Genomic DNA, 9,372 nt, shown 5'->3' with positions numbered 1-9,372 from the left:
TCAATAATCTTTCTCTTTGCAAAATGGTTAATTTACACTGATCTTACATGAGCAATACGGTTATATAGACGGTTTGAGCTTGAGATTCATAAAACAGTCCTTGGTGACGTATAAAATTAGACGGATTGGATTTTTTAATCTAAATTTGCTTGTTTATTTGTTTGAATTTACGCTGAGGTTGTCTCTTTTTTTAATCCCTTTCTTGGTTATGTTTTAGACTTCAAATGTTGTTTCTCCAGTATCCAATAGCCCGGTCAGTGGCATGACAGCTGTGTTACTATTCATTGGGTTGAACATGATGCAGAAATTGAGCTAACTGCCTCTGGGGAGAAAAGCAGGTAAACATGTACACTCACTTTTAAAAGCCACGATGAAGCATATTAAACATGCACTATTTTAAATGAGGCAAACCGAACACACTATATTCCTGCGGGGGGTTAAGGTGACAAATACTGTGTACTGGGTAACAGCTCTGTTTTAAAGGTCACCTATCATGCTATTTTTAGGCAATAGCATAGGTCTCAGATATATGAAAATATATAAAAAAACATGTCTATGAAGTGTTTTGCTCAAAATACCAAACAGCATGCCTCATATGTCTCTATTTCAACACTATTACTAAAGACCTGATTCTGGGTATAAAGTTTAAAAAAAACAAAAAAACAGGGGGCGGAGCTTATGCCTGCTCATGGGGGAGATTCTACCGGCAGATTGTCAGCTAAACACTGCCGTGATTAAATGCCATATCATGTTCAACACCACATCAAGGATTATTTCTGAAACAGTATGGAGCTCAAACGCTTCTTTTCTTGTCCGTTTACCACAAGGTGAGTTCCTTTCTTTATTTCCTGCTTCTTTACACATACTCTCTCCAGTACAGGTTAGCTCTGAGTGTTAGCGATGCTTGCTAATGTAAACAAAGACCATATTACATCCAAAACAGTCGGGCATTGTTTCCGATAGCAACGTTTCTGATTGTGCCATGGGCGTAAAGCCAGCCCACATTTCCGATATGACGTCATATCGGACGCAAATCTGGATCAGCTCCGTTGTACCCCCGTTTTTAGAGATATGAGTGCGGAGGGAAAGAGAGAGGGTTGTGTTTTCTGACACTTTGTGAGTTCCCTGACACACCGGGGACACATATTAATGTATAAAAGACATCAAAAAGGGCCTTTTGCATGACAGGTCTCATTTAAAGCTATGATGAGAGTCTACCTTCTACTGCAATATGCTGCTAAATGTTCTACGGCACCACACTATGTTGCCAACATTCAAATACTACACAGCCTGGACTGAACTCAACAGCAGAGCCTCTCTTACATCAAGGTTAGGGTTCAAATCAGATCATCTATATTTGTAATTTAAATAGACAAGGAGTTTTACGCTACACTTGCTTTTCTCTATGTTTTTCTTCTTCTTATTGACTTATTTACTTTGATAATCAAGCCTCTTGTTAAATGTCCTCATATTGTTCAACTAACCATTTTTCTTTTCAAATTCATAACCCCTTACATATTAACTGCATTCATTTCTGACATAGGTGGCTACAATGGGTCTAAGTCTGTTTTGGCATTTAATTGGCTGAAAGCATTCTGTGGTTTTAATAAATCTCCACTTCTAATTACCATAAACCCAAAGCTTGAAAACATTAAAATATTCTTAATCATTAGTGAGAGTAACTACAAAGACAAGACCAATAATTAACGTAGAACGTTTTAATGAAAAGAAAAGAAAAACACACGTAACATACGTATGGATTTCATTCAATAATGAATTCATAGCGAATATGGTTTGAATGAAAAGCAGGGCAAAAACCAAACAAGACCTTATTGATTGTTCAGTCAGTACATTTTTGTATATCTGATTAGAAACCTTTGCTCCTGAGAAAGGAAGCTGACATCATTGATGTTGTTGTTTCTTGTTATACACTAATAAATGATGTTGGCATAAATCTAGGAATAGTCATACTAGGTAAACCGATTCCATCATAAACTGTCATATAAAAGACAGAGTGAGAGAGTAAGAGAGCTCCATCATGATGACTCAACATCTTCAGGATGTATGGAGTACAGAGATGTATGAAGGCTGACTGCTGCTGTATGCATAATGTGCCCCTTTATTGCTGTAGTTCCAATAGGCTGTGCAATTCAAGGCTGAAGAGGAGTAATTAGTTTCTGTATTGTTAAATCCTCTTGTTTCCTGAGAAACAGGCCCTGAGAGCTTGTTACAAACAAGCCTACATACAATAGGAGTCTTTCAGAGAATGGAACATATTTGAATGAGTTAGGATTAAGAAAATTAGTTTATTTTAATATTATTGTTGGCTATAAATCATTTATTTAGCTTCTGGAATGTGTATGCTGTGTGTGTGTATTTGTGTGAGTGTACACATGCGCCTTTATATGCCCTTAGCGTCAGGGTGCTTGTAGATAAATGGCCGATTGGTATTGACTTCAATTTAGAAAATGCTGCCTTACACTTTTCTCTCTACGAAACCCTGGGGCACCTGGGGGGAAATCCAGAAGTGCTCTGCCAAAGGAAATGTATTAGTGAGGGTCACAAGCTTCAGTTTAGGGGATTTACTGTGCCCTCACACACACACAAACACACACACCAACCACACACCTGCACACACACAGCAGAGAGACCCTACTACACTTGTCATGAAAACCCTATGATCTGCTCTGAGAACACACTGCTCCTGCTGTCATTGTTGAGATACTGCAGTGACAGAGCGACTTAATGTGACGACGGGTGACTGAAGGCTGGCCACAGGCAAATATGTGACAGCTAGTTTAGGCGTCACATCACATCCCTACACATGGTTTGGTTTGACTTGTATGATTCAACTAAAGAGGTTTGTTGTTTACAAGCACAGGCATACTTGGCAGGGGCCCAGACTTAAATGGATGAAAAGTAATAGGTTGAGATTTTGCCTTGACAGAGTCCATAAGCCAAACCTGTACTTAGAACTGGAGGCACAGGAAGGAGCCTGCTGTGTGGCTGGCCGCTCTCCAGAGGCTGAACAAACTGGGTGTTCATACAGAGATTTCTATTACAATCATATTCAGAAGCAGATAGCCACTTCCTCCTCAATCTGATGTCAGCGGGGAATAGTGTCCCCCACTGCCCACATTTGAATCCTCTAAGAAGACGGACTCACAAACACACCCTCACACACTGCATCACTTCACGAGACATCAAACATTGACAAAGTCCCTTTTTAGTGCTGCCTGTTGGCACAGTAACTCCAGGCCAACGAAGTCACACGCTGGCAGAATATTAATAACAGCAAGCCAATCACAGAGCTGCATGGGGGAAAGTTATTTGCATATGAGAGGTGAGGGAGTCCATCCAACACACTGCCTTCATACATCTCCAGCACAGTGGGATGTGTATCTACGTGCACGCTCGAGTGTACGCTGGCAAAATGTGCTCTGTGACTCATTCCTAAAAGTGGTCTTTTTTTAAGTGAAAATACAATAGGAGGAAATGCACTTTACTTTCTTTTAAGCAGTTTACATTTTTCCAGTGGCATACGTAAGGTTGTTAAATAATTTAAGGAACAACTATTTAATTCCCCTGTTCTGCACGGCGAGCAACAGCTTTGGATTTAGGGTTGTGACCCAGTGCTCATTCTTCACTTCTGAGTGTTTGAGCATTTGAACACGGCTGACCAGACTTTAAAAATTTGAATGAGCAACACTTTACTCATCCCTTCCTGTGGGTTCAGCGAATTACATAGTCTTGTAGTTAATGACCAATATCGTCGCAAACAATAAGAGCTTTGTCCAGATATGCCCTCTTCACACATGGGAAGTAAGGATATGCACGTTTTATTTCAAACTCACAAAATCAATCACTGCACTAATGGGATAAACAAATATAATTAACTGGATTTGAGCATCCAGGCGTGAAAACAAAAATAGATAAATACGGCAACCTGTTGAAGACTAATTTCCTGAGGGGCTTTATTTATTTATTTTGCACAGAAGCGTGCGGCTCTGATTAATGGTGTTTACTGTCATAATCACCGTTATCAGCTTTCCTCACAGCCCTTACATTACCTAATACCTTTTTTAAACAAAGGGATCATACACAGGCAATACAGCCTATATTGGTAATGGTATTTATTGAACGCAATGGAACACTTGTATATTGATAAGGAGTTTTAGCTTAACAAACAGAGTCATTTAAACAGTGCACACGCTATTCTTCACTAATGGACAGCCATTGTTCTATGACAAGTATGCAATGACGTATTCAGATTTTTCTAAAATCGTCTGGGTTTTCACCTAATGTGCAGACTCCCACTGTGTGAGCCACATGGGATTAGGTTCTGACCCCTTTTGTTGACCGTTTGTGTCCCAACTACCAAATACCTACTGTGTTCTCAGTAGAGGGAAATCAATAAAATCTATTGAGCTGCATTTTTTCTATCAAGAGCTGTTTGTCAGACCAAATCTGAGTCGTGGGTGATGTATTTATAGAATTAAATGGTCAGCTGTTAGACTGTGTGAGGAAGATTAGCTAAACATCATGGAAATACAACATAGGCTTTAATGACAGATGTACCCATTTGCATTGCCAAAGTTGTATTATGACTCACTTGCACTCTATGCTTTAGTGCTTCTGTTTGTTCAGTCATGATTGTACGAGGCATATGTACTGATTTAGTTATTTTAATGCAACTAATACATATTACAGATGCCACTTTTGTAATGGCACTATCATGTCTAACTCACAAAGAGTTTTAGCTAAGTGTTGATTTTTCAAATCTACAATCCTGCATCAGAGGAATAAGCATTTATTTAAGTTATCATCACCATCACTGCCTTTAGCTTAATCTCTGAGGGCTATGTGTTGGAGAATTATTTTCCATTCTGAACTTTACATTAGATTACATGTTACTTGTTAGACGCTTTCAATACTGTGGACAATCCCCACAGGAACAATTTGGGGTGACGTGTCTTGCCCAGGGACACAACGACATGCTGACTGCAGTGGGGTTTGAACCTGTGCTCCCCTGATCCAAACACCAACGCACTAGTCCACTACCCCACACGCCTCCCCACATGTGTCTACTTTTTACAAATGATAAAATATGTTATATTATTTGATATACATTTTACAGTGTCAGTCACTGTAGGTGTAAAAAACATCCTTGTCCACCAGACAATAAGTCACATGCAAAGTACTGTTGAACGTGTATTTGATAACTACAAACTATAAAACTAAATGATTTGGCCTTTCAGTGAAATAATCCTCCTTAACATCACAAGCTTAAAGCTCCTGTCACACTGTCCCAAAATTGACACACGATGGACACACGAATATGGAATTGTGAATTTCACACAAAAATGGCCCCGAACCACACAAGAAGGCAACATTTACATTACATTCAAGACATACAACTGCAACGAAAGTAACAAAAACAATTATGTTAAAGTACTATGATACTGTACTGATATTTTCAGACTTTGTTCTTTACTTTATCCGTCTTTATATGTAGAAGATATTAAGTTTTCTCCATAATGTCGTTTCCATAGCATAACTTTCTGTCAACTCGCCTTCAAAATACTATATGATATCCTTTTCAGTTTCGCAGAACACAAATTGGGTTATTTACATTATATGTTTACATGATTTTGTTGTGCAATAAAACAACCCGATGGACACATGATAAAGGAAATGTTCAAATTTGGCTCTGATCGTAACAACATCGGGCCATTCGTGAGGGCATCTTAAGCCATCATATGACCGCCGGTGGAGTTTCTTAGGCTCCGGCAACAACTTCGTGAGCGGTGGCAAAATCTTTGGCATGCCAAAACATTGCCGAAGGACCTTGCGAAGGTTCATTTTTGTGTTGTATTCGTGTGTCAATTTTGCCCTTCGTAAGGCCATCGTGAGAGCATCTTGTTATCATCGGTGCCATCGGGCATTCGCCCCGATCAGAGTGAGGGCGAATGCCCGATGGCACCGATGATAACACAAGATGATGACACGATTTGACAAGATGCCCTCACAAGTGCCTTACGAAGTTGCCGCTCACGAAGTTGCTGCCGGAGCCTGAGAAACTCCACCGGCGGTCATACGATGGCTTAAGATGCCCTCACGAATGGCCCGATGTTGTTACGATCAGAGCCGAATTTGAACATTTCCTTTATCGTGTGTCCATCGGGTGTCAATTTCGGGACAGTGTGACAGGGGCTTTAGCATGAGTGTGCTCAATATTCCTCCGTTTATACAATATGAATGTGGTCAGTGGTTGGTTGTTAATCAGATTAAAACATATGCAGAGAAAACAGGACGTCTGTCATCCATAATCACCAGTCATCCATTAACAGGCCTGTTTATCATCAACAGACTGAGGTGGTGCGACAGGTTCAGATCGCTTGGCAGGCGACACCTCCAGAGTGAAGAGAGACAGAGAGAGAGACAGCTGGCATGTTGTCACTCCTGAATATCATCCTGTTTAAATGTTTAATGTGCAACAGGAATGGTGGAAATTGTGAAGAGAAATCCATCAGGCTTCAAGGAATGTGTTTGTGTACTTACTGTGTGTGTGTGTGTGTGTGTGTGTACCACTGCAGGACATATATTGAGTCAATTGAAGCTATTTGAGACTGAGATAAACTACTTTATACAGTATGTTGGTAATTAGTTAAATCTATACCAATACTTGATGTTTTAAGAGCACATTGCAGGGCTTGGTGCATTTGTTCGAAGCTGTAAATGAACCTATGACTTCAACAATCAAACTAATGTAATTCAGTAGCGTAAAAACTATCGTGATCACTTGTGTTTTTTCGTCAAGTAACCAGATCGCTTGCCAGGTTGGATCAAAATCTGTATCTTTCACCAACAACTGTCTAAATATACCACTATAGGAAATCTAAAAAAAAATTTGCACAAGTTATTATTAATCTGCATTAAAGCAGACTGAACCAGGATCAATTTAAACTACGCCTTTGAAGAACAAACGCAACTAACACAAAGTCACATGCATTTCAAAATTAATTGTGTCTTCATTGTGTATGACCATCTGATGCACTCTGTCTGACAATTTGTCATCATGTGTGTGTGTGTGTGTGTGTGTGTGTGTGTGTGTGTGTGTGTGTGTGTGTGTGTGTGTGTGTGTGTGTGTGTGTGTGTGTGTGTGTGTGTGTGTGTGTGTGTGTGTGTGTACTCACGGCCAGCATGCGGTTCTTCTCCTTCTCGGCGTTGTTCAGCGCGTTCTCCAGGGTGACTCTGTGTTTCTTGGCGACCTCCTCCAGAGCCCTGGCCTGGCTGTCCTTCATCAGGTTGGTCTCCTCTTCGGATCGAGCCTGGATGTCCTTCATGTCCTTCTCGTGGGACGACTTCTCATCACGCAGGGTCTGAGGGAAACACAAAACGAATATGCATGAACACACACGTTTAGAAATATGCACAGAGGTGTTTTTGAAACACACACACAGAGAGTAAGGGCTGACATTCAACCCATATGCTGTATTTTTTTGAGCCACATTTAAATGTTTAATAAATGACCGCCAAGAAATACATCTTAAACTCTGTCTGTTTGTCTCTATCTCTCTCACCCCTTCTCTCTTCTCCTGAAGCACCAAAACCCAACAGAACATTTGTAACCGACTCCATGTTGGATTACTGATAAAGGGGTTATTCATTATAGAGAGACACAGAGCAGCAGATGCTAACCATTATTCTGATGTTGGTGTTTGTCAGCTGTCGTCTGCAGCCTCAGGCGTGACGAATGCAAGGACGTTTTGCTAAATCACGGCCTACTTTTAGATACTCTTGCTTCACATCTCAAGATGATACCAGATTAAATTGCTTTCTATTGCACAATAAAGAAGAAGAAGCAGACTCATTGCCAAAAGTATCGTCTGGAAAAACAACGGAATGACTAATACGCGCTAGCTTGGTTGAAAAATAGTCTCAGGCAGACTTTTTTAATGTTTTTTGCAAATGAGAACAATTCAAAAAGTTCTTTAATATGCATGATGGTGATTTAATATGAAAAGATTACGTCTAAAGCTAAAAAGTGTCGTATTTCTAATATCTATATACTGTTGGCCTTCTGCTAGCGAAAAACATATCTCAAAATTCCAATTCCAAAACGTCTGATCAGCTGACGAACTTCCTGTTTGAGTTTAAATGCAGTTTTTAATAAATGGCCTAATCTCTATTTTCTATCCACCAGTGCGAAATTCTTGTAATTTTTCGCCTGGTCTTAAGATTTAGTTTGGAGTGTATATTGATTGATGTACACTACGCCTAGTAAGAGTTGTGTGATAAGACAATCACTGTTGTGGGGGGGTTAATTGGGATCATTTGGAGCATGCTCATTACTCATTTGCTAGTGATTGTTTGAATAGTTGAATAAGAAGGGAGCTGCTTCATAGATTTTTAAACTGCAGGGATAAAAGTGAAATATAGGAATGGATATCAGCCAAAAGATGGATCTCAAAGGACACAGAGGAGGAAGAAGTCCTGCTGATTTAAGTTGTTTCTGAGCTCCATATATCGTGTGACAGTCAGACGAGCAGACAGCCAGGAACAAACGGCAAATTGGTTTCGCAAGGTCACAGAAAACAGCGATGTTTCTGAGGAACCCAAACATGTAATCTGAAACCCATTTACTTTGAGTTTAATCAAGCGAGCAGCTGTTTCTTCATCACATGGGTTTAGCAACATTTCAATTAGCCAAACTGCGCCAGAAAGACACATGGGAGCAGAAATATCAATCAGTGAGATCTGACAGTGGGATCACTGAAGACCCTTAAAGCAAGCCAAGGCCCTCTCTGTGAGGCTGTTTCCTGATAGATGTGGTGTGTACCAGGATTACGTGACTTCATGTGACTACCAATGAGATCAAATACAAATAAAACCTTCACTTTTTGTTTGCAATGTTTTGAAATACACTGCCGGTATTCTGCTGTGTCCATACGTCAATGTTTTTTTCGTGCAAAGATGTAAACAATGGCTTTGAGGTTCAGATTGTTCTGGTTTCTGTTGCATTATTTAACTTTTGTTTTGGCTGAGTAGCTTGACATTTACACAAATACAAGGCATGACAGTTAGGGCTGTCTTTTTTTAACGCCACTAATTATTTTAACGTGCGATTAATGCATGTGTATTTGTCCTCGGCCCGCCCCGTAGTTTCAGAGCCCAAAGGCTTGACGTCGTTGTTGTTGTTGTTAGTTGGATGGTGGGAGATTCTAGCGAGAGATATGGATACAAAAAAAGGTGTTTTAAACAGCAAGCCAAGCACGCAGCTGATGCCGACAGCCCCGCTCCTGCCACTCGCTTGTGGCAGACCACCCTTGAAAGTTTTCCAGGGAGACGCCCGGACAACAACAGCCATAG

Source organism: Notothenia coriiceps, unplaced genomic scaffold (genome assembly GCF_000735185.1).
Source record: "Notothenia coriiceps isolate Sejong01 unplaced genomic scaffold, NC01 NC01_scaffold00036874, whole genome shotgun sequence".
Classification (NCBI taxonomy): domain Eukaryota; kingdom Metazoa; phylum Chordata; class Actinopteri; order Perciformes; family Nototheniidae; genus Notothenia; species Notothenia coriiceps.
This window is presented reverse-complemented; position numbering follows the sequence as displayed.